This window comes from Paroedura picta, chromosome 8 (assembly GCF_049243985.1).
Source record: "Paroedura picta isolate Pp20150507F chromosome 8, Ppicta_v3.0, whole genome shotgun sequence".
Lineage (NCBI taxonomy): Eukaryota > Metazoa > Chordata > Lepidosauria > Squamata > Gekkonidae > Paroedura > Paroedura picta.
Window position 1 is genome coordinate 33,149,911 of NC_135376.1, and position 26,961 is coordinate 33,176,871.

Sequence of the window (26,961 nt, forward strand, 5' to 3'; positions counted from 1 at the left end):
TCCTAATCATACTGAGGACTAATTAGCATTTGTATAAGATATTTTATCATCTACATGTTTTTTCTTTTCTGTTTCACAATGCAGTTTCTTCCCCTGACAATATGTTTCATTGTAGTTTTCTTTTTTAAAAAAATCCTCTGTGAAATAGAATGAGTGGGAAAAAATACAAATACAAACCTCTCTCCCCACCAAAAACAACCAAGGACAAAGATGTGTGGTGAGAATCAGTGCTACTAATTACATCCCTGTTCAACAGGGCTGGCCCAAATGAGGTTTATAATTCTGCATTGGGAAATTGCAGGACATTTAGAGGTGAAGCCTGGGGAAGGTGTAGTTTGGGGATGTGAAGAAACCTCAGCATCATATAATGTTGTAGAGCAGGGGTAGTCAAATGCTGGGCAGGCTCTCATGGGAATTGTAGTCCATGGACATCTGGAGGACCATAGGTTGACTACCCCTGCTGTAGAGTATGCTCTCTAGCCATTTTTCTCCAGAGGAACTCATCTTCCTAGCCAGTTGTAATTCAGAGAAATCATCACGGCCCTGGAGGCTGGGAAACCTAGGCTTAACAAGTTTTACTCTAAGTCAGCACAGCTTTCCCACCATCAAGTCTTGGAGTTTTTTATTATTATTATTATTATTATTATTATGCTTCTCATCTGGACTCCATGGAAAATGGCTCTGCAGCATGTCCTGTGAGCTTGACACTGATAGGGGTGTGTGGTAGGGATGCCAGTCCCCAGGTACGACTTGGGGTTCCCTAGGAAATAGAGCTCGTCTTCAGGCTAAAGATATCAGATCCCCTCATAGGATGGACTCCATAGCATTCACTGAGGTTCCTTCCTGCCACAAATCCCGCTATTCCCGGCTCCACCCACAAAGTCTCCAGATATTTCCCAATCAGAACTGGCAACCCTAGTATGTGTGTGTGTGTATGTGGGGGGGGGGGGGAGGAGGTAGTTGTTTCTTTCTGTGCTTACTTGCATGGGATCCACAGGGGACCACAGAAGTCCTCTATCATCCATCTTTAGGGCCATTCCGCAGCCAATAAATATAGTGAAATGCTCATCTTATAAAGATGCCATGTTTTTGGCATTTTGCATGACATCGCCAAGCTCCCGTGTTCATCCAGCAAGCCTCAAGCAACATCCACCATTTTTGGCAGTAGTTGGGGAATTGCATAAAGTAGATTCCCCAACCTATGTAGCGTGAGCTACAAGAGATCAACCAGCAAGTCACATGCTAAAGAAATGTGTGAAGGTGAAGAAGCACTATCTCTGCCTCCAATGTCCTGCCCTCACACCTTCTGCCCTCTCCCTTCTCCTGGAGATGAGTGTTTCCCCCCCTTTTTTTTAGAACAAACTGCCTAGAGCAACAAATAGGCATTCAATTTTGCAGGCAAAGCCAAAAAGAATTTTCCCCCAAAGTATGCCTCTCCAAAGTCACCCCCCCAAAAAAAAATCAGGAACAAGATTTTTTAATGGTTACAGACTCATTATTTCATAAGGGGTGGCATTATTTAAAGCATTTCAATGGAGGAGTCTTATTTTAAAAATAAATTAGCTGGCACCGCGGACCCTTTAAAGCATGGAGAAAGGGGATTGGCTGCCTGGCTTGATTGACAGGCAGAAGAGATGGCATGTAAATCCCATTGCTCTCTTCTGCCATTTCAAGCAGGCATGTGGAGTATAAACTGTGTGAGAAGGTAGCAGACGAAAGTGAGAGAGCCAAAAGGTGAGGAATGGCCCGAGGCATGATTTTTTTTTAGTGCTAAGGCATTTTTCTGGTGCAACACTATTATTTTCAGTGAAATGCCCTTAGTTTAGTTTATTAGTTTAGTTTATTAGATTGCAGATTGTTAGTGACATGAATGAAAAAAGGCAGCCTGTGACACTGTTGCAGTCTGCTTGAGACCCCAGCAGTCTCCTCCTTTCTCTTGCTATAACTAAAAAAGAATAACGACAGTGCCTTTGGCAGGCACTGCCATGGCCCCATCAATTGGGATGAGTTCTTTTGATTATGGAGGAGGAAGGAGGAGGAGACAACAACAGTCCAATCAGGTTAGAAGTTCCTTCCCCTTCTCTTTGTCCGTAATTGGAGGGACATAAGTCTCTTCACCAAGAGAAGTTTCTTTCCAGTTATAAGTGACAGGGTTGTGCTCAGCAAAGACATCACAGGTAGTGCCTGCAGTTTACTGCTGAAGAAAGAGGTTGAGAAAAGAGACTGGCCAGCTAAGGAAAGGAAAGCCAAAGAAACAGCCACTGAGATATAATTGCCCAATCAACATGTCCTTCCACGCAGCCATTTGTCCTAGGAAGCAGCCTTTCCAGTCAGCCATAACCTTGGACCAGTCACTTCACTGTAATGCAGCCTAACCTACCTCCCACGATTCTGCAAAATGAAGAAAGAACTTACAGATATTTTCCTGAGTTCCTTGGAGGAAGAATGGGACTATAAAGGGATGTATAACCATTAGGAATTTGTCAATAATACGATTGTGAATAATTTCCCTGCAGTTTTAATTTAGTTTTTTTTTTAAGGGGGGGGATGGAAATTACAACATTTATTCTGGTTAGAATAAATAACACAGCAAAGCTCTTATTTGTATTCACATTGGTTTCATGAGCCTTTAACTCCATCCCTTACCTGGCATGGTCCATTGAAGCTTGATCTCATCAGATCTTAGAAGCTAAGCAGTATTTGGATGGGGGACCATCAAGCATGTCCAGGGTCACTATGCAGAAACAGGCAATGGCAAACCACCTTTGAATGTAACTTGCCTTAAAATCCCTATGAGTCCATTACAAGTTATCTGCAACTTGCTGGCAAAAGAAATTGCAATAAAGGTCCCCTGAAATATTTTATATCGAATCAAATCTCTAATAATCAGCCTCAGCAAACCAGTAAAGGTTAGACAAGTTGAAGAAATTGAGTATTCTGTTCTAAACTGTTTTCTTTCAAAAGGATAGTTGGGAACTCATTCATCTACAGCAGTGGTCTCCAACCTTTTTATCACCGGGGACCACTCAGTGCCTTTTACTGAGGCCCGGTGGGGGGGGGGTAGTTTACTCCTCTACTCTCAACCACTGCCCTAGCGCTCTCTGATTGCTATGGTAATGTTTAAACATGCCTTCAAAATAAGATACAGACACGCCACAACAATGAAGTGTGTTGTAAAGGGCTGAGGGGGGGGGGGAATGAAGTAAAGGGCTGGGGGGGGGGAGAAGGCGTCCTTTGGGGCCCACCTCCAATTAGTCGAAGGACCACATGTGGTCCATGGCCCACAGGTTGGGGATCGCTAATCTACAGTGTTTAGGTTGCTACCAAAGGATGTTCTGTTACATTGTTTCTACCTATTGCACTGAAGTCTTCACTTTGAAGTTGAACTTTTGCTGTAAAAAGTGCATAATGCATTTTAATAATCTATTATCACATTTAAAATGGAATTTATGTGCCTGATGGATGTGCCTGATGGACACAGACTGGAGCTAATTAATAAAATAATATTTTTAAGGAATCCTTTCTATAATAGTTATTTAATTTGGGAGATTTCTGTATAGTTAGCCAAAGAATGTACAGGGATAATAACACTTTCATTCATTCAAATATGCTGTACAAGTTTGCATTGTGCACAATTATCCACGTAAATTTTATATGGAAAAACAGATTAGCTATTCAGCCAGGTAATCAGCAGCAATAGAAATTTGCTAAACTCCTAAATATAGCAGATGCTTTTTTGCTGTTGTTACCTAGGATTGCAGACTATATCTGTGAATGCAATCCCATAATGTATTTTTTTCTTGTAGTATTATTGGAAAAATCCTATTGCATTCAATTCAGATTGCACTTAGTACAAATCTATACCCATTAAGAGAAAGTGCTAATTCTGTTGTTTTTATACCCAGCTGCAAACTTTTGAAGTAATCCATCTTGAAGACTGTTCCCCAGATAGTTTAGTGTACTAGTGGAAATTAGCACTTTGACATGCACATGTGTTAGTTTGCTCATAAACATCCTTCTCCATGTATCCCCTACACCAGGGGTAGTCAACCTGTGGTCCTCCAGATGTCCATGGACTACAACTCCCATGAGCCCCTGCCAGCAAGCACCCTACCCCTGCCCTACACCTCACCTTCACATTTTTCTGCAATCACTTTGCCTGGCAGAAATGTACAAAATGATTGTGGGCTGCACCTAAACTGACCAGATTACATCATTTTCTCCCAAGCAGAAAATAGATTATACACACCAACCTGATGCCATGCTTCCAGGAGCTGTCTGAACTCTTTTGGTGAGATCATGATGGGCCTGCAGAATCTGTTAACTCTCCTCTCCCTTTTCAAAACAGCCATGTATTTCAAAACACCCACATCTGCAGGATAATAATATCTAGTATTACTAATGCCATCAACCCTAAAAGCTTCTTCCTGCAATATTTAATTAGGCAAATTACTAACAGCCTGCTTCATCTAGACCAGTGGTACCCAACCTGCGGGCCGTGGCCCGGTGCCAGGCCGCGGTACCCTCTCCCCGCCCCCCCCCCGCAGTAAGAAACTTCCCAGGCCGCAAGCTTGTGGCCCGGGAAGCTTATTACTGTGGAAGGGCCGCGCATACGCACATGCGCCATGTGGCCGCCCAGCGCGCTGCACTCCTTCTCCACCGTCTCCATCGCGCGCCGATGCCCGCAGCCAGCCGGCCAGCGAGGAAGGGGAGCGGCGGCAGCGGCAACCCCCCCAGCGGGCGGGCTACGGGGTGGGAGGAGGGGCGGCGTGGCCCCCCCTGGGCGGGCTCCCGGTAGCAGCTGCGGCAGCGGCCGCGGCCACGCCTTGCCTCACCAGTGCCTCGCCCAAGCTTGTGCTCAGCGGCGCAGCTCTTTCAGGTGCGGGAGGCTGTGCGGCACCCTGCGGCAAGAGCCATGGCGGTGTGGGCCGAAGGGCGGCAGAGGCGGCGGCAGCATCCAGTGCAAAGGGGGACTCGAGTTCCCGAGAGGGAGCCACAGAGGGACGCACAATGGAGCTGAGCGCCTTGCGCGGGGCTCGGAACAGCCGGCCGAAGGAGCGAGCTGTAATCCGAGAGGGAGTTAGGAGGGCGAGCGAGGGAGGGAGGGGGGCGCCAGTCATGTGGGCGGGGCAGGCGGGCGGCGGGCCGCAGTCGGAGGTGCCGCAGATGCGCGGGTGGTGCACTTGCCCTGCCGGTCCCCAGCCTAAAAAAGGTTGGGAACCACTGATCTAGACAGTCTCCCATCCCACAGTGTAGGAGTTGTCAAGAAACCACTTACACTTTTAGTTTAATTCTGGTAATGTAATCATGGTTTGTCTTTTTTTTCCTGGGAGGTCCATCCAGATACCACCCAGAACATTCACTGTTATTGTTCCTGTGTTAAGAAACCTCTGGGACTTTACCCAGACAGGATTTACACATGCTCTTATCCCATACTCAGAATCATTTCAACCACATTGTTCTAGGGGTTACATTGCCCAACCTTAGCCTCAAGATACAAATATTGCTATTTAAGCCACACACCAAAAAAACCCTGTGTGTGAGAGAGATCTAAGATTCTCCATATACCCCCATCTCTGTGTGAGCCTATCTTGTTTGTGTGTATGTTTCTCGGTGTCAAAACACACATCCCTACATGCTTGTAGAATTCATCTCTTCAAATGATGCTGGTTGTTTCTCACATTGGATTTCTCCATGTTGTAACAGTAGCTATACTTTATACTTCGACCCTTATATCTCCCTAACATACCCTCTCAATCTTGTTTTATCTGATAGTGTGTATATTTAGTTTATATTCTGTATGCAAGTTTACAAGTTGACTTTTAATTGTTATTCTCAATAAAACTACGTTCATTTTCAACTATCATCTCATCTTGCACATAGCATTTCTGGGGAAGATGCTTGAAAGGGCTGTCGTGGACCAACTGTCAGCATTCCTGGAAGAAGCTTCAGTCTTAGACCCATCCCAGTCAGATTTCCAGTCTGACCATGGGGTAGAAATAGTGTTAGTCTCCCTGACAGATGATATCCATCTCCTGTTGGACCGGGACAGGTCAGCGCTACTCATGTTATTAGACTGCTCAGCAACGTTTGACACAGTCAACCATGAGCTTCTAGCTCAGTGCCTCATTGATGCTGGGATTAGAGGGACTCCACTTCAGTGGCTGATCTCCTTTCTCTGGGATGATGGACAGAGGGTAGCAATAGAAGAGAGTTCATCAAGCTGACACCAGCTTGCATGTGGAGTCTCTCAAGGAGCAGTTCTCTCTCAGAGCCTATTCAATACCTTTATACACCTTCTTGATCAACTGGTGCAGAAGTTTGGGCTGGGTTGTCACCAATATGCTAATGACACCCAACTCTTCTTTCTGATAGACAACAGCCCTAATTCTCCCCCAGAAGCATTAGTCAGCTGACTGGAAACAGTGATGAGGTGTCTCAAGCAGAGTCATCTGAAGCTCAGCCATTCAAAGACGGAGGTCCTGTGGCTGGGCAGGAAGGGTCCAAGTGAGGATGTGCACCAACCCAACCTGGATGTTGTGCTATCAGTGTCTCACATTGCCAGGAACCTGGGTATGATTCTTGATGCTTCCCTCTCAATGGAGGCTCAGGTCATGAAAGTAGCATGACTGGCATTCTATCATCTTTGCCAACTACTGATGCCCTACTTGGCCCCAGAACACCTAGCCACAGTGATCCATGTGATGGTCACCTCTGGACTGGACTTCTGCAACTTGCTATATGCAGCCTGCCTTTAACTTTGATCCAGAAACTACAGCAGGTCCAGAATGCAGCAGCTAGGGTTCTCACAGCAACACAATGGAGGTCCCACATTCAGCCCATCCTCCAACACCTGTGATGGCTTCCAGTCGAATTCTGGATCAGGATTAAGGTTCTGATAATCACTTTTAAGGCCATACACAGTCTGGGCCCAGTGTACCTGAGGGACCACCTTTCTGCCTACACCCCTCAAAGAGCCTTACACTCTGCTACCTCCAACTGCCTGGTAATCCCTGACCCCAAGGAAGCTTGCTTGACTTCAACCAGGGCTCCCACCTGATGGGAACAAGCTCCCAGAGTAGAGCAGGGCCCTAACTGAACTTGAACAGTTCTGCAGGGCCTGCAAAAGGGAGCTCCTCCACCAGGCATATGCTGCCCTAGCTGGCCACACTCAGTGGCGGGTTGTGCAGAAGGTGCCTGGGCTGCAGAGCCTAGCCAGAGTCCAAACATGAGCAAAGACAAAGTCCAGCCCGAGTCGTTAGGAATCAAAGCAAGCAGAGTTAAGGGTGAGGCAAGGAGTAGTTGAGGGAAAGCCAAGGTTAGAGTCCAGATAAGCATATATTCAAGAAACCAGTCCAATTACCAGGTACATAGTCAAAAGCCATTTGCAGGAGTCAGGGAAGCTGATGGGAGTCAGAAGTTCACAGACCAAGGAATCCAAGCTGGACAGAAGGGTTTCTGCATAGATTGCATCTACCCCAAAGAGCTGCTGCTGTCTCCCCTAAAAGCAGTCCAGCTAATTGGCTGCACCTGGGGAAGGACTCACTCATCCTCTCCAGGAGCTATCACAGCTGGGCCCCATCTACTTTGACAACGTGCCTGCAGTCTCTGGCTCTTTCAGTGTTCAGCAAACACCATCCTTCTGCTTCATCTGCATCGTTCAGGCGAGCTGTCAGAGCTGGAATGTATCTGCAGCTGCACCAAAGATGCCTCTTGGGAAGAGCCTGGGTAACTTGTGCTGCTTTCCCCTGCTGCACATTCAGGCCCCCCTCTCTCTTCTGACAGAGCTGGGTGATCTATAACAGCTGGCTCAGCAGCAGGCCCTGGTTGCTGTGGCAACTCCTTGGAGATGGGAGGTGGCAGCGGGGGTATGACAAGGCATTTGGTTAAGGTCAACCTAAACCAATCACCTTCCATTGGCCCCTGAACCTCCCTCCCATGAAATCCACTGCTGATTCATCCAACCCACAGGGCCATCAGTATGTTAAATTTATGTTCTCACCATTGTTCTGCTGTTCCATTATAGTGTTCTATTGTTATCACTATATTGTTACTGTTTATAACTATTGAGTTTTCTGTATTAATTCCCTGAGGGCAGGGCGGCATATAAATATGATTAATTAATTAATTAATTAATTAATTAATCCAGTCTGGTATACACTCCACATGCAAGCTGGTGTCAGTTTGATCCTAGTTTATGATTAAATGGCCTGCTTGCTGTTACCAAAAATATGTCATTCACAATGAAAACATACATAATAGGTATCAATTGAAATGGCTCTCTAAACTTGCAACCATATATTCTAGATCATGTATTCATTTTGGGGGAAGGAGCGGTCAGTATAATTAGAGTGGCTTATGTATCTAGTGGGTATTGATTGCCAGCAAATAACCTAAAAAGATCTAAATAGACAAAATGTTCAACAGAATGGAGAAACATTAGTTTCTCTTGAAAGACTGGATACCAACCCCCTCGGTCATTTTTATTATGGACTTTACCTAGCAAAATATTGTGCTCCAAAATAGAAATAGATACTGACCACCTTTGTTTACTGAATTTGTAAAGGGTATATCTGACAAGATGTGGACAGCTGGGCATGTACATTTGTGTAATTATTTATATTTTTATATTTTATTTATATATCTTAAATATTTTCCTGTTAAATTGTCATAATGATGCCACATTTATTTAAAATTAATGTTATCTGTAGTTACTTTGGGAACCAAGGTAACATTCATATGATCATTTATGGACAATAAGCATAACAGCAGCCTTGGAAGTTGCTGGTGGGTAACAGAATACAAAAGAAAAGATTACAACTACTTGTCAAAAAAGTTGATGGAGAGCACATATGACCTATAGCAGATCCAGAGAATCCATGAATGAATCCACTCTCAATCCCCACTCTGAAAAGCTGAAAGTTTGAAGACTTCTTCCTAGGATATTTTTATGTTCTATGATACAAAATGTAGGCTGATCACATTAATTATGAAGCATTTCCATATACTCTACAAAGTACTCATACACTGTGACAAGATTGGGTTCACTTGGAAGAGAAAATAACTCAACAAAAGAGAAAATAATTCAACAGAAGATAAAATAACTTCAAAAGAACTCAGGAAAACCTGAGCTCTCAAATTACTAAATCAAAAGATGATCTTATTTATTATCTGAAGTCATATACAATGTGCTGAGTGCATCCATTTCCTTTAATGTTCACCTGTATTTGGATAAAGATATTGCAAGCTGTTTTTTTTTAATGAGAACTACAGCTGGGTATAATTAACATATTCATGCCATGTCTTGGTCTTGCCCAGCAGTCTCACCGACATGATGAACAAGAAGAGAGGGCAAATTGTAATCCCACAGAACGTTCTATGAGGATGAAAGGTCACAAGACCTTTGGAATTTCTTTGCTGGGACCAAACAGAACGACTACATCAATTTTATAAAAATAATGCAGAAAGTTATATGAAGATATATAGGTTACAATTTTTCATATCAATCCTTTTAACAAAATGGACTCCCTTACATACCTTTGCCCTCTGCAAAAGGAAACATCCCTGATATCTGTGAAACAAAGGAATTAGGACTGGTGAGTCACAGTTACTGATAGGTGTTTAGTTCCTTCATAGAACAATGCTCCACAAATCAATTCAGTTCAGTGGAATTTTGGAGTTTGAAATCAGTTAAGCCATTATCTTATTGCCTAACCCTAAATGTGTCATTTTCCTCACGGATGTGCTTTAATACTCCGTGAAATGAAAGCTGTAAATCATTTTTGCACAAATGCAAAAAAAAAAAAAATGCTTATTAATAGTAATGCTTAAAAGTTTGTTAATAGTAATGTTTAAATAAATGGCTACACTGAAACTCCTTATTTAAAAAATCAATTCTTCATTGTGCTGATACCTTAATATTAAATTATTTCACCTGTATTCTTTGCATTACAACTGGCCATTTGTGATAAAGTCCTCTTTACATTAGGCTTCTTTCTCTTCATTTGACTGTAATTTCAATGGGAACGAAGGCAACTTTCATTGTTCTCTTTTTTCTCCTTTTACCCACACAGCTGTTGGCATGAATGACTCAGCATGCCTGGATATTGGAAGGGGGGCAAATTGTTTTTACACGTCTCCCCGTAGAGACAATGTCCTCATGCATCTTCACACATGATATTATACAAGCTGGCTATTTGTTATAGTCTTCATTGTCTTCTTTTGACTGCAACCTAAATGTGATCTTGGATCTACTGGAACAAATGTAAAGCTTAGCTTTTTGAAATATACTCACTATTTGGAATCACTGATTGGTTCAAAATTGAGAAAGGAGTTCAGCAAGAATGTATACTGTCGCCTTACCTATTTAACTTGTATGCGGAGCACATCATGAGAAAGGCGGGATTAGAGGAGTCACAAATTGGGATCAAGATTGCAGGGAGAAATATTAACAACCTCAGATATGCAGATGATACCACTTTAATGGCAGAAAGTGAAGAGGAACTAAAGAGCCTGTTGATGCGGGTGAAGGAGGAGAGTGCAAAAGTTGGCTTGAAACTCAACATCAAGAAAACAAAGATCATGGCATCCGGCCCTCTCAATTCATGGCAAATAGATGGGGAAGAAATGGAGATAGTGACAGATTTTATTTTCCTGGGCTCCAAGATCACTGCAGATGGAGACTGCAGCAAAGAAATTAAAAGTCGCTTGCTCCTGGGGAGGAAAGCTATGGCAAATCTAGACAGCATCCTAAAAAGCAGAGACATCACCCTGCCAACAAAAGTGCATTTAGTCAAGGCTATGGTATTCCCAGTTGCAATGTATGGCTGTGAAAGTTGGACCATAAGGAAGGCCGAGCGTCAAAGAATTGAGGCTTTTGAACTCTGGTGCTGGAGAAGACTCTTGCGAGTCCCTTGGACTGCAAGGCGAACAAACCGGTCCATCCTAGAGGAGATCAGCCCTGACTGCTCCTTAGAAGGCCAGATCCTGAAGATGAAACTCAAATACTTTGGCCACCTCATGAGAAGTAAGGACTCCCTGGAGAAGAGCCTAATGCTGGGAGTGATTGAGGGCAAAAGAAGAAGGGGACGACAGAGAATGAGGTGGCTGGATCGAGTCACTGAAGCAGTCGGTGCGAACTTAAATGGACTCCGGGGACTGGTAGAGGACAGGAAGGCCTGGAGGATCATTGTCCATGGGGTCGTGATGGGTCGGACATGACTTTGCACCTAACAACAATAACAACACTATTTAAGCAATGTGGATCCTTTAGCTAAGTGGTCCCCAACCTGCCGGCTGCGGCCCGGTGCCGGGCCGCGAAGGCCATGGCGCCGGGCCGCGGTTGCCTCTCCCCGCCCCCAACCCGCAGTAAAATACTTCCCGGGCCGCAAGCTTGCGGCCCAGGAAGCTTCTTACTGTGGGAGGGGGGAGAGGGAATCAGGGCCGGGCCGCACATGTGCACATGCGCCATGCACGGCCAAAATCGTGCATGTGCGGCACTTTCATGCATGCACACATGCACGAAAGTGCCGTGCATGCACGATTTCAGCTGTGCATGGTGCATGCGCAATGCGCGCATGTGTGATGCGCGGGCACGCATGTGCGATGTGTGGGCGGGGCAGTTGCCCTGCCGGTCCCCAGCCTAAAAAAGGTTGGGAACCACTGCTTTAGCTCATCTGCTAGAAATTAGGAGAGATTTTTTAGAGGGAAATAGAATTAGGGTCACCATCCTCCAGGTAATACATGGAGAGCTCCCATTATTACAGTTGATCTCTAGACGACCAGGATTAATTCCCCTAAAGAAAATAGCATCTTTGGAGGGTGGATTTTATGGCACTATGCATGAATAAGGCCTCTCCTCTCTCCAATACCTGCCCTCCCCAGGCTCCATCTCACAAATCTCCAGGTATTTCCCAGCCCAGAACTGGCAATCCTAGTCCTAACCCAACAATGACATAATGTCACACCTGCAAAAGACTAACAAGAACTTTTAAAAGAGCATTCCCATTAGAATCTATAGAGGGCTGCTCTGCCTCCTCTTGCCCCAGTGTAGGACAGGATTTTAAAAAATGCAGAAAGTCACCTTATTATGTAATGGGGAGCTTTCTCCTTCAGTATGTATCCGAGTACTGCAATATAAATGGCCATGGCTGGTTTGGTAATATTCTGGTTTTGGTAATATTCTGGTTTTTACTGTGTAATTATTCAACACCTTTTTACTGATGTCTGTTGCACTGCCTGCTAGTCCTACTGGGAACAGTAAAAATGTGTACATCCAAGAACTTTTGAATTGCACTAAAATCAGAGGTGGCTTTTGAACTCTGGTGCTGGAGAAGACTCTTGCGAGTCCCTTGGACTGCAAGGCGAACAAACCGGTCAGTCCTAGAAGAGATCAGGCCTGACTGCTCTTTAGAAGGCCAGATCCTGAAGATGAAACTCAAATACTTTGGCCACCTCATGAGAAGGAAGTACTCCCTGGAGAAGAGCCTAATGCTGGGAGCGATCGAGGGCAAAAGAAGAAGGGGACGACAGAGAATGAGGTGGCTGGATGGAGTCACTGAAGCAGTAGGTGCAAACTTAAATGGACTCCGGGGAATGGTAGAGGACAGGAAGGCCTGGAGGATCATTGTCCATGGGGTCGCGATGGGTCGGACACGACTTCGCACATAACAACAAGAACAAAATCAGAGGTGTGGAGAAACAGCCCTCAAAATATCATGGATTTAAGATATCGCATAAATGGGAAAGATACTCCAAGATCTCTACACTTTAAGATGTCATGAGTATGGAAAAAACACTCCAGGAACTCCCAGCATTAAGTTGTCAGGAGGAATAGGAAATACATCTGCTTTCACTTTTAAGGAAGGTCTCTCAAGATATGCCCTGGTATAAAGTAGCTTGACATCCCAGTAGCTTGACAACTCCAGAGTCCCTCATCTCTTTCTGGTCATTTTTACAAGATTGAGGAGGGGGTATTACAATGTAAATAAACATAATGCTGTATCAAAGCCACTGTAGGTATAAGATTATACTTCCCTTTCCCTTTCCTTTAGAGTTCCCGCACTATTTAAATGTACTCCCCCCATCTTACTCTGTAACACACCAGATGCAGTGATGGCAATATATTAAAATAACAATAATATAGCGTTAAAAAAAACTTTGAGAGGCTCTTAAAGAATGATTTTGGTGACTGAATTTCTACTTCCGGCAAAAAAAAAAAAATCACCTTTCTAAATTCTCAGAAAGGGAAATTGCTTAACTCCAGTGAACTGTCAGCAATGGTTCTAATGTCTTATTTTTGGTATGGAAAAAGACAGGTGCTCAGCCCAGCAGTGTGTACTGCCACAGCAGTGAGAGAATAGCTTTTCTTCATGCAACGGAGTCTAAAATGCACATAACTTTAAAACACACACCTTTTTGCAACATTTGGGTTTATAATATTCAAGTACAGCTAATTATCATAACACCACGGGGCAAAAATTACTTTAAAATTTAGATGGCATTTCCAGTGGAGTCAGTGTTGATGCTGAAACTATTGGGAAAGCCTGCATTAGCCTGGAGTGAAATTTTAAAAATGAATAAACCTTTGCTGTATGACTGCATGCATTTAAAAGCCTAGAAAAGCCTACAGGATCTATAACAAGTGCAAGTTAACAAATTGTAGGTAACTTTGGCCCTGTGTGGCAGGCAACATGCCTATGAGCAGAGACAAGATTTACAGATGTCGGATCATAAACTGGTACTGTTTCCCAGGGTCAAATGAAGGATGTTTCTAATTGGAGTCTGTAGCAAGACGGATGGAAGGAAGTCCTCCAGTTCATTGACTGAGATCTGGATATATTCTGCAAATATCCTTTCTGCTATTTGTTTAAAAGGGAGAGTTGAAATCCAAGATATTTTGGAAATATAATGTACATGTGGCAGTCACCAGTATATGTGGATATGTTAGATTTAAAGGTGTCTTTTGCCTTGCTGGTATTCTTCCCCTTTTGGTGCCAGCCTTTACTCATGGGAATTCCACACATTTAAAAAAATAGTGTTATGCCAGCAAAATGGCCATTCCTCACCTTCTGGCTCTCCTCATGCTCCTTGCACTCTGCATGCCTGCTTGAAATGGTTGAAGATAGCAACACACTTTACAGGCAACTCTCTTCAGCCTCTCAATCAATCCAGGCAGCCAATCCCTTTCTCCATATTCTATAATGGGAATTTCAGCATTCCCACCTTTCCTGGGGTCTGGGTGGGGGGTGTTGAGGTTTGAGGTAGAGCCTCCAAACTTTCAAGGTAGCTCTGGGAGACTCTTCCCTGACTCCTCTCCAGATTTCAGAATTATTGGACTAAGGGGTCCACTTCTAGGGGCTCCCAAAAGAGGGTGCCCCATTCCACCATTCTATCCAATGGAGAGTTGGAAGAAGTGCCAACTCACCAGACATGAGGGCCATCACCTCCCTCCCATGCTAGCCCCCAGACTACTAGTCCTACAAGTTCTCCCGCAGCATCTCTACTCTTTTGTTGTTGTTGTTAGATGCAAAGTTGTGTCCGACCCATCGCGACCCCATGGACAATGATCTTCCAGGCCTTCCTGTCCTCTACCATTCCCAGGAGTCCATTTAAGTTTGCACCGACTGCTACTGTACTCTAGTGTGACCTAATGATTTCATAGTACCCAAATGATCCAAGCAGTTGCTGGTGGACAGTCATTAGGACCACCACCCCAGCTCTCTAAAGCTGCATTTAATATGGGTAAAAGTGGCCTATGCATATGGATAAAAATCCTGTGCTGATTTCTAAAACACTGACTAACAGCTCAACCTGGGAAATGTTTAGATGCACTCCCTGCATCCATGTTCTGGGTATATGAATTTCAGATGTATGGCTTCAGAATGAGCACTAATAACTTGTGGTTACTGATCTGTAGTCCTTTTTTTTTCTTTAATAAACAACTTTCCTTAAAGTTAATACCATCAGGAATTCATTAATGTACCTTTATTTTGTAAACACTTGATTATATGCAGAGGTTTACATCTTGTAAAAATATTTTAATTAGTTTTACCTTGCTGGCTGAAACAGCTGCAGCTCACTCACTCGAGGGTAGAGAGTTCTTTTATCTAAGCAGATCACGTTCCCATAAGTGTCCCCATCCATCTCATGCAATCTGAAATCATCCTCAGTATTCAGCTAAGAGGAAGGAGGACATTACTGCCAATAACACTTAACACCTTGTAGTGTTGCGACCTAAAGGAAAGCCAGCCTCCTGAAATACACACAATTATCACAGTGCCATTTTTAAAACCTGCTATAGTTTACACCGTTTTGAACTTTCTATAATTTATTCACTGTATTTTTATCCCATGATTTGACTATAAAATCTTTGGCATGGCTTACAATAGTTTGAAATATAAATACATTTAATTTATCCTCCCCCCTCCCCATACACACACACAGATATACCATATTGGACTCATTTTCTTATTCGTCATCTGGGTTAATATATGCCCTCATGTACCATCAGTTCCCTTCTATTATCTATAATCATTCCCTTCTGTTATCTATAACGTTCTGTGACAGAGGCAGTTCCTACGCGACAGGATAAATGGCCACAAACTTGACATTTAAAATGCGGCATTCAGAAACCTGTGAGAAAACATTTTAATCTTCCCAGACTTCCTGTTGTGGATCTTAAAGTCACCGTTCCCCTGGAAGGAGGAGAAGGAGAAAAAGAAGAAAGAATTCCATGTAAAAATGCTGAATTAGAACTCATCAAGAGATTAACCATCTCATCTTGGCTTAAACAGAGGTTTGGATTCTATAGCTCACTATAACTATTCACACCTGCCTCTGCATGGTATAGTTATGATCATTCTATTATGCTGTATCTTGATGTATTTCTTTTCCTGTACTTGACATGGATCCCTTCTTCATACTTTGTTTATATACATTGTTTATTTCTCTGAAATATTTGTATTTCTTTCCTTGTAACGGAACTCCTTGTAACGGAGCTCCATGACTCTTTTCTCTCCAGTCAGTAAGTGCAAAAACCATGTAAGTTCTACCCTCTTTCACAGAGACTCACACCTGAATGATCCACAGCAAGACTCTCTCTACCCCAACTCCTCCTCTCCTGTTCGCATTCTGATATTCTAATTATAAATGTTGGCTTAAATGTTAAGCCAACATGAAGGAGAGGGATAAATGCTATCCCTCTCCTTCATGAGTAAAGGTAAAGGTAAAGGTATCCCCTGTGCAAGCACTGGGTCATGTCTAACCCATGGGGTGACGCCCTATAGCGTTTTCATGGCAGACTCAATACGGGGTGGTTTGCCAGTGCCTTCCCCAGTCATTACCGTTTACCCCCCAACAAGCTGGGTACTCATCTTACCGACCTCGGAAGGATGGAAGGCTGAGTCTACCTTGAGCCGGCTGCTGGGATTGAACTCCCAGCCTCATGGACAGCTTCAGACAGCATTTCTGCTGCCTTATCACCCTGTGCCACAAGAGGCTCCTAGGGGGACATAGAGAGGTGTATATTAGAATAAACTGGGGAAATTATTACATAAGAAAACTCCAAAGGGGACAGTGTTACAAAACACAAAAAGCATAAGTTTTCACTAATATAGACCAGCAGAGTGGATAACCACCTAAGACTACGTTCCACAGCAAAAGTAAAGCAAGAAGAAGCTAAAGTGAAGCAGAGTCAGAAGATCAGGTAATATATATATATAATTGAGATGATAGTATCTTTTCAGAGCACTGGTATTCTTCTAGGCAGTTTGATTATGACTAATTCCTTAGAATTTCAGTCTTTCTTACTTTGAATGCCAGCATGATGAAGTGGTTAACAGTGGTGGTCTCTAATCTGGAGAACTGGGTTTGATTCCTGACTCCTCCACATGCAGTCAGCTGGGTGACTTTGGGCTAGTCACAGTTCTCACAGAGCTCTCTCAGCCCCACCTACTTCACAAGGTGTCTGTTATGGGGAGAAACTCTCTGACCAATTATGCATGGTGCAGGAAATCTGGGATTGTGGCAGCAGGACAGCCCTGATTGTTCATCACGCTGCCGCCATCCCATGGCAAGGCAACACAGTATTTTCCACATTCCAAGGGATGCTGTGGGTTCCAGGAAGAGCTGGGTCGGGCCAGCACTGTACATAATCGGCACAGCCAGGTCTTTTGGCCTGGCCCTTCCTCCAACCTACTGTGTCCCTCCAGGGACACCTCATGCCCCCGTCAGCTCTGCAGGGTTGCAGAGCTGTCCAGGGAGACCCCCCACCCCCATGGTGGAAGAATGGCATGCCACTCCCACCATTGTGCGGTGGGGGCCCCATTCCCCCCACTGCTGCCATCTCCAGGCAGCGTGCCGGTCTTTCCAGCCCCAGCGTTTTGTGTGTGCGCTACACTGGAGCAGCCCGCATACTCCGGGGGATTCCTTCCCCCATGAGTACATGGGAAGCACTGGGGCATGCTCCCCGGAGCAATGCCCAGCAGCAGCCCAGTGTAGCTGCTGCCATGCATAATGGGTCTATGAGACACATCTTTGGGTAGTAAAAACTGGGGTACAAAAAAGCAGCTATTCTTTTCATTGGATGGCCTGTATCAAGTATTCACCTTCATATTTTCCCCCTGTATGGAATAGTTCAGTTCTACATTCAGCATAGGACATATTTTCTTGTGGACATATCATCTATGAATCCACAGCTCTGTATAATTGTTTTCAGCTATGAATATCAATGAATAACAAACACAACAAAACAAGCACTTGTTTTCCACAAGGAAAGCACACAAGGTCCTGAGTAAGAATGGGGATTTTCCTATATTTTTATGCTTAATTATTAGTGAGATTACATCAACTTGATGAATCCATCAACAACTACACTCCAAGAAAATGAGCCACTGAAATTGCTCATTGTTTTATTTATTCATCTTCTCTCCAGTCATAGGACAGATAGGTGTGCTTTCCAGTAAGGCCAGCAGGTCTACAGTATTCTGAAATTGACACAGGCATGAATGAGGCTGAGAAATGATGATAAAAATAGTTTTCTCTAGGAAAAATAGGTCAATTTATAACCAAGTATATGAAATGTGCTTTCAAAGCAGCAAGCTAGATAAGGAGACATTATAAAATACTCTTCTTCTCTACCCCACTTCCTCTGAAGTTAGTGAGATTATTTAAATAGCTCTTTATTGCTAACATTGTTCTAATATTAACAATAAGAAGCTGGTTAAATATTCTGAATAACTTTTTATATTGACTCTAAAAATGTCCGCTAATCTTCTCAGCTCAGAAGAGCTTTTTTTAATTGGTGGAAAGCACAGCCAACCTACACATAAAGTCCATAGAAATGAAATAGGTTTTTCCCCCCAAAAAATGCAAGTTTTCTTAACCACAGAGTACAGTATTATGGGAAAAGTTCGGTCCAAGTCTGTGGATAAAGTATTATCTCATTATATACTTATAAATCCAGGAAAGAGTCATACGAAAGCAGAAAAATGTTATACCACAAGACTCAAAAACTTAGTTGAGTCTACTAGTAGTGGAATAATAATAATAATGCAAGTACCAATCTGGTTTTTGTCTGATCTCTCTTTTTCTCTCAAATTTAAATAAGCGTAGGCCATACATAAGGCTGCCTTGTGCTGAATCAGACAATTGGTCCATCAAGGTCAGTATTGGCTTTTCAGGGCCTTATGTAAAGGCCATTCACATCACCTATTGTTAGGCAGCTTTTACCTGGAAATGCTCGGGATAGAACCTGATACCTTCCAGATTCTAAGCACTGAGCCACGGTTCCTTTTAAATCTTCTTTACAAAAGGTACAAGAGTTCTGTAGAGTAAGAACAAGTGGGGTCTGGATGTGTGATTGAAGTGTGTTATGATTAGGGGTGTGCTGAGAAGGAAGAAGAAGAGTTGGTTCTTATACGATACTTTTCTCGATCAGAAAACATCACTTACGATCACCTTCCCTTTCCTCTCCCCACAACAAACACCATGTGAGTTAAGTGAGGCTGAGATATAACTGCTCAGTCAGAGCAGCTTTGTCAGTGCTGTGGTGAGCCCAAGGTCACGCAAATGGCTGCATGTGGAGGAACGGGAAATCAAACCTGGCTTACCAGATTAGAAGTCCATGCTCCTAACCACTACACCAAGTTGGGTTTTTTCATTGAGAGCTCTTGGACCCATAAACATTTCAATATTTCTGAAAAATCGCAGATTCTAATACTGATAATACTGACTCAGATCTGGGATTTTTCAGAAATACTGAAATCTTGGGGGTCCAATATACCCAAGAAAAGAAAATGCTGATAAAAAACAGCCAGGTTGGTCCTGGAGCTGGCTTAGTTTTTCCAGCAGTGCAGTTTAAACCCCAGGATCTGTGTGTGGTGGGGAGACCTCTCCCTACCGCATACAGACCTGTCTGAGAGCTCTTAGATCCTGCTGCCCCAGCCGATCCTCCTGCATTATCTCCTCTTGGATCTGAATTTAAACTGAGCCACAAGAGAAGCCAGCTCCTGCTAGCCTACCAATCCTGGGCCTCCTACAGACTACATTACATTGAACACCCAAAGAGAGCTCTTCTGTGTAGGCAAATAAGTCTGTACATAATGAAATGGTTCACAAGCGTACTTGGATAAATGAATGAGACTTGTGGTCAGTATTGCTATATATACTGCTGTGTATAAATATATTAAAGAAGGATCCTGTTATATAATTTCTGTACCACTGAATGTGTCATATTACTACTCATGCTATACTACAGTTCTTTCAGTTGGTTCCAAAGGTTTAAAATTCTAATGTGTTGGTTATTCCATGTCCCATTTCTGGGATTGTGCTGGCTCACTATAAGTAAATCTGTGTGGAGGGTCTAAGCTTAAGTGACAAGTGAGGGAAATATGCTTGGTGAAAGTTATTAGCCTATGGGGCAGGAAATTCCCACTTTGTGTAAATTAGTAGTATAGCAACAAGCCTTTGGGGCTAGGTCTATTTAAGGAACTTTAGCGAAGGCAAGAAGAACAGTACACCTATCTAGAAACATTAGGCTTATGTACCTATCTAAGACCATTGTACATGACACTATACTGAACCCATTATGCTGTTGTAAATTAACACCTATGCTTAATAGTTTAAAGTAAAAGTATCCCCATTTAAAGTAAAGGATCCCCATTTACCTCAGAGCTGCCTCATATGCAGACCTTTCCGTCATTCTACCAGTTATAACGAAATCATCCTGTTCTTTTGGCACACCAACAGATCTAAAGCATAACTAGGGTGTGCATTCCCCCCCCCCAACTCTTCTGGTGGTCTATTATAGAAAATGAGATCCATCACAGTCAAGGTTGTTGATCACTGATGAGCCAAATGCAATTCATGAAGGGATGTTGCTTCAGTAGAAACTGTTAAGCCAATCAAGGCATATCTGTATAGAAGAAAAATTCTTGTATATGAGCTACAGATTGTGAAACAAAACCAGCACCTTGAATTGTGCCTGGAAACAGATTGGCAACCAGTACAATTGTGGCAGCATTAGTATTGTATGTGAGTACCACCTGCTGCATTCTGTAGAAGTTACCATGTTACTTTCAAAGGCAGCCTCCAAGAAAGCACACCTAGGTAGTTCAGTCAGGAGCTTTCAGAAATATGGATTAATGTGACTGGGTCAGAAGAGTCAAGTAAGGGAGACATTTCTGAATTAAACACAGATGATAAAATGCCCCTGTTTATTGCCATGGGCAAGAATCAACAGAGTTGTTTTGAAATTCCCAAACTCAACTGCACACAAGCCAAGACATCTATTGTCACACAAGTTATTTAAAACTGTGCATATGAAATTATCTGGCAGTGCAGATTTTTCAGGACATATATAATAGGTTGTGACAGTTGGCTAGAGGTGAAAAAGTTCTGAGGAAACTGGCAATTCTGTCGGAATACCCTGCCTTGGATTGCATAATAGTAAAAGGCGGGAATTAAATGTAGCAATTTGATAAGCAAATCCTGAGGAGCAGTCTGCATGCTACAGAACAGCTTTTAAACACAGAACCCCCTGAACACAACGTGGTTGGTTCCTACTGAACTTTAATGTAGGGCCAATTATTACCAGGTTCTAGTGACAAAGAGAAAAGATTGCTTGACATTTTTGCTGATATATTTGCAAACGAGATTGTAGTTTTCCACAAAGAAATTATGGTATCTTAAACAAAAGTCTGTTTCAGACCTCTTTGGGCTAACCAGTAAAGCCAGCCACAGGGCGAATATGCTTTAGCTTGACCTTGGCTTATACCAATTTAGATGATGTCAATCCTTTATTGACTATAGATAGATCAACATCATTAGGTTAAATGGCTTTAGGAGTACAGTTGCTGGACTTTACAACATTGTTTCATAGGTCAATTTAAAAATCAGTTTCTTAATCTAATCCAGGTTTTATGCTAGCAGAGGCTTGTGCCAGCATGAATCATACTACAATGGCTTTAGAAAGCTTTCCTTTCTTAAAATATCAGGAATTTTCTGTGTAGCCTGGATCAAACAAAGAGGCTTGCAGAAAGAAAGCATGCCTTCTTAATTGTCACTCCAGTGGATCTTTAAAATGGTCATCTCTGTAACAAATATTTCCTAGGTCAAAGTACCCATTAAAAAGCTTTCTTAGCTGGTTCATGGGTGCACAACGTACAGCCATAAAGGCATTTCTTGTAGTTTAAAACCCTGATATCTGCAATATGCCATTGTAAAATGGAGGGAGGAAATGAAGACGAGGAAAGGCTTTTATTCCTTGCTTGTGAGTCAACATGACTCACAATCACATTCCTCACAGCACACATCTTGTAAGGTAGATGGAACTGAAAGTGTTCTGAGAGTGCTGTGCCTGACCTAAGGACACTCAGCAGGCTTCATGCGAAGGAGAGGGGAATCAAGCCCAGTTCTCCAGAATAGAGTCCATTGCCCTTAACCATTACATCACACTGGATGCTTCCACCAAACAGAAACCTATGCTTTCCACACCAATGCATTGTGGTCACCTTAGCAACTGAGCATCTCAGCTAGCTTCACAAAAGATGTGTAGATGTCTCAGAGGATGACTTTCACCCCCCCCCCCCCGGAGTTAGCCAGAACATTATAGTTGCTACAGTGACCACAACTTAAGGGACTCGACTTAGCCTGAGATGCTGACAACCTGGGAAAGGGGGCTCCTCTGTTTTAAATGACTCCAGATTATATCAGTCTTTTTCAAGGATGTTTTACTCATGCAACCTTTAGAGAGAACAACTTCTCTCCCCCTCCCCATTTTTCTTGCCTGTTGTCAGAGAAACTAAATAAATCACTTTGCTCCATGGAAAATCCATCTCATTGTAACACCTTGAATAGGAGATAAATACAAAGAGTAAATTAGCCTGATGTCATTGATTTCATTATCTTTAACACATCTGTTAATTTATCTAAGTTTAGGATATGGCCACGGCTAAGCTATTTAAGTATACCCCTCTCTTCTGGAATTTGAAACAACCAAGAGTAGTAAAATGACTTGACATAACCTAACAACAACAAGGCTATTTAAAATGCAGGCAAGTTCTGACTCAGAAACTTGTAGAACCTTTTCTGCTCTCTCATGCTCAATGCTAAGTAGCAAAACCAAACAACTGAAGTAGGCAACAGGCTTTGTATGTTACTAATTAGGGTGATTACTGTGTTTGACATTCAGATTCAGGGCCTGAACACTTGACTGTCTTCCAGATGATGCCCCCCCCTACCTTGAGATAGTCGATATGGCCACAGAAATCAATGCCACAGTAACATTAAGACTAGACTACAGTAGTGTACAACTTTGGACTCCCTTCAAAATCAGCTTGGAGACTCTAGATGGTACAAAACAATGGGGATTAGTTATTATGTATAGCTAGACAGAGTATGCATATCATTCCCATTGTGCAGTCACTCCATTGGCTGGATATCTGTCACCAGATTCAGCTTATATAAAGCCCTTCATGGCCTTGGCCCCTCATATCTGCAGAACTACCTCTTCTGCTATGTTCTGCCACAATACATTTGCTCATCTGAGCAGGGTCTTATGTAGATACCAACTTGCAAATGGGCAAAACCAACAATTGGCCATACACATGCTTTCTCTATTATGGTCTCCATCTTATGGCCTGCCTGATGAGATCGGGAAGACTCCCACTCTTCTGGATTTCTGCAAACTATGTAAAACTGAATTATTCAAGAGGGCTTCTCTCCAGGAATAACATTTAGAAAAGGCTACTATGTGACTGGCTGCCAGCATGTGAAGAGTTCTCCAGTTCTGAAGACATTACACATAATGATAATCATCCATATGTTAAGTCATTCTAAATATTGTAGCAGAGAGATGGAAAGTTGTTGTTATGGTTATGCTAATTTTGGCAACATCCTCTTGGTAAGAATAGCATGGGCCCTGGTTCCAAGAAAAAAAAGTAATAATTGATCACACATATAGTGCCTAATAAAAGATGAGAATTTTATTCCTTACGCTTCCCTGGGACAAAATTATGTTATAAAGCAAAGCTAGAACACCTCCAGAACCTGATCGTTTCCAGCAAGTTAAAAGTCCAGAAATAGATACCAGAAATCCAGAAACAGATACCAATGTGGTTGGGCCCTGCGTATGTACAAGTAATCCCATTTCTTCCTGGATGGAATGGGTGAGGAGCAGATAACAGTCAATTAGGGTCCACAGAACTTTGGAGAAACTAATTGGCAGAGTGCGGCTGACAGTAAAAATCTATTAAACTGGGGGTTTCAGTCAGACAGGGATCAACTGCTATGGGCGCTGGTTTAGGAAATCTGAGGTCTCTGAATCTGTCTTCTGATAAGGCTAGGTAATGAAGTATTGTTGCTGTGAGAAACTCACACAGATCTTATTCTTTCTGTGTGTTATGGACTGCGCTTTTAATTTTTTAAGTGCTGTACAAGCAGCTTGAAGGACTACAAAGAGACAGAGAGCCTTGAGTAACAAGCTGCTTCAAGCATTCTGATTGGCACAAACAATCAAAAGCTGCTGTTGTGACCAGAGAAGGACTCTTATTCACAATCATAGCAGTTGGTCTTTGGAAAGTCCCAGCCATGTTCAAATGGTTGGTGCATAAACTGTTAACAAAGTTTAAAACTTGACTGTTGTTTGTTCTGCTGACATATAAAAGGGAAGGGTAAATTCATTAGAGATGCACTCTCCAGAACCACCTAAGGGTAGAGGTTGTTGAAACAGGTCATTGCATTTTGAATGTTTGTAGAAAAACTAGGACAGGCCAAACGTCCGGTAAAAGGTCCTAACTAGGGACTAGGGCACTCTTGACAGTCCTGGAAGGGTTTCCCAAATGAGGGGATACTAATTATTTTTAATATATTTTTAAAAGTTGAGAAAGGCTGGACGAGGGGGATGTGTAACCCCTGAAGAATAAACCAGGAGCACTGACAATTTTAAGGGTTATAATAAAAGTCCATAAACTTGACTGATAGTTGTTTCCACGCTCTAAAAACATACATGCTAACTGAATCATTTTCTACTGACTGCACTTAGCATAAGTTGTCATAGTTTCAAGCCTCTTTGAAATGCAATTATCTCCTCCCAATGGAGGAAATAAACTTAATTTGTAAATTGTAAAGTTATGCCTCATTATAGGACAGACAAACAGTTGAGTTATGCCCTATTATAGGACAAACAGATAAACACCTGGAACACAATTGTAGAAGAGAATGAAAAATACATTGCATACCCAGGAGACAGCAGAACAACAAAAAAAAAAAAGAACAGGAGAAGATCACAAAAATTCCAAGACCTACAAATTGAGTTAGAGCACCTCAGAGAGAAGTTTACCATCTTGCCAGTTGTCACTCAAGCCCTTGGAGAAATGCCTGGAAATCTCAAGAAACATCTGGACAGCCTGAGCATTAAGCAAATAACAGCAGCTCAGTCCAGAAGACAGTATTGCTTGGAACAACAAGAATCCTGCAAAGACACATTCCCAAGAAGTTAATGGAACATGCAATAAAAAAACAAATATCAAAAAGTCCATGTGAATTCAACTAACTAATTTAGACATATAGTTCATTTTCAAAAAGAATATTATAATTAACAATGCAATTACTATATAGACAAGTATGAAGTGTCAGCATGGTTTTCTCAAACCAATAAAAATGTACACTACAGATAATGCAGTTATAAATGATCCAGAAAAAGGTAATAGGGTGTTGACACAGCAACCAGAGCTTGCCAGCATTATACAATGCAAAGAATGTCTTTCTTATCTTCTCATAACAAAATAGTGTTCAAGGAGAATTCACGTAAAATGCACATTTTGCCCCACATCAGGCTTCTTGATCAATGCTGTATAAATCTGTGAAAATCTATGAATAAAAAAGACCTCTAATATTGTTGAAACACACCACTGATAGATATTGAAGAACATGACTAGTTTTTTTCAGAATTAAACAGGTAGAATGACCTTTCTATGACAAAGAAAACTCCAAGAAAACTCTTCAAGGAATTTATTTATTTATTTGATTTTTCTAACTAATTGGTAAGTAAAGGGTAGGTAGGTGGGGCCTCAGTAGATGTTTGGCCCCAACTAAAGGCCTGTCAGAAGATCTCCATCTTACAGACCCTTCAGAATTGTTCCAGATCTGGCAAGGCCCAGATATTTTCCAGGAATTCATTCTACCAGGCAGGGGCCAAGACAGAAAATCTCTTGGCCATGGTTGAGGCCTGACCTTTGGGCCAGGGACAATCAACTGATTGCTTTTAGCAGAGCAGAGCGCTGTTTGGGGGGTATAGATAGAGAGGCAGTCTCTCAGATATGCAGGACCTATGCCATTTGGATAAGTACCAATCCCTTAAACTTGATTCAGAATTCAACTGGTGACCAGTGCAGCTGTCAGAGCACAGATTGAATGTGTGCCCTCCAAGGTGTACCCGCAAGGACCCTTGCTTCTGTCTTCTGGACCAGCTGCAGTTTCTGGAGAAAGGATAACATCAGGCCCACATAAAGGTTTGGCATGTTGAGATTTGGTATGTTGAGAGATGGAAAATTAAAAAATCATTGCTACTCAAAATTGTGTTATTTCCTGTACCAGAAGCCTTCACAACCTTTAGAGGCTATATAGAACATTATTATGTAGATAAACTGCATATATTATAAATAGTGATGTCTCATAAACAATTACAAGTTTGAAACATCATTTTTAGGGCAAAGCATTATGGAACGTAACCAGTTTATAAATACGCCTACTTTAGATATAATGAAAAGTAAGAAAGCCCATTTATGAAGCTGTATAATATCATCTGCCTCTTTTAAAAAAAAACACTGTCAGGAGACATTAATAAATGCTTTAGTAGAGAAAATTAGATTTTCCGCTGAGGGATATTCTAAACAACCTTGACAGATAAGATTACAGATCTTATTTATACTAATTCAAGGAAACAAATAGATCCTCAAAAGGTCAAATATGTTCTGTTGGACTTACAGGGAATCATTAAAGTGTAGAAGATAATTGAAATATATAGTGAAGGTTAAATCAAACGAGGTAGTCTCATAAATATTAAATCTAAGTAACATTGGAGAGTTAACTGTGGAATTTACAGGGCTTTGAAGGTAAACAGATTTGTATTTTTTGCTGGATGTGGTTATGTACCTCTCTCATAAGCAGCATGATTTTCATCTAGACTCCAGAAAGCCTTAAAGTATTTGCATCTGGACCAAAATTAGTGATGCTAGGTATAAGGGGATGCCCAAATGGATACCATCAATCCTTTTAAGTTATTATGCTTTCCCACAGTGGATGACCAGATTGCCTTTTGCTCTATTATTATTCCACACTTCTAAATGGGGGAAGTGAAATTGATTGGTGAAATGACTTGCCGCCATTTAAGCCTAACAGCAGAGTTAAACTAAACTGGTGTTAGACTGAAATGACTTGCAGTTGTTCAAACCTAAAGTGAAA

At 42.3% G+C, this 26,961-nt stretch overlaps 1 long non-coding RNA gene across 1 annotated transcript; it reads right to left on the bottom strand.

The window, feature by feature from the left end:
- Positions 1–2,646: 2,646 nt before the first annotated feature.
- LOC143842614 (uncharacterized) lies at positions 2,647–16,508 on the bottom strand. Its single transcript, XR_013233223.1, has 5 exons — positions 16,383–16,508; positions 15,053–15,253; positions 9,538–9,571; positions 4,254–4,372; positions 2,647–2,734 (listed from the first exon to the last, which is right to left on the bottom strand). It is a non-coding gene; the product is annotated as an uncharacterized LOC143842614 (long non-coding RNA).
- Between the last annotated feature and the right edge of the window lie 10,453 nt (positions 16,509–26,961).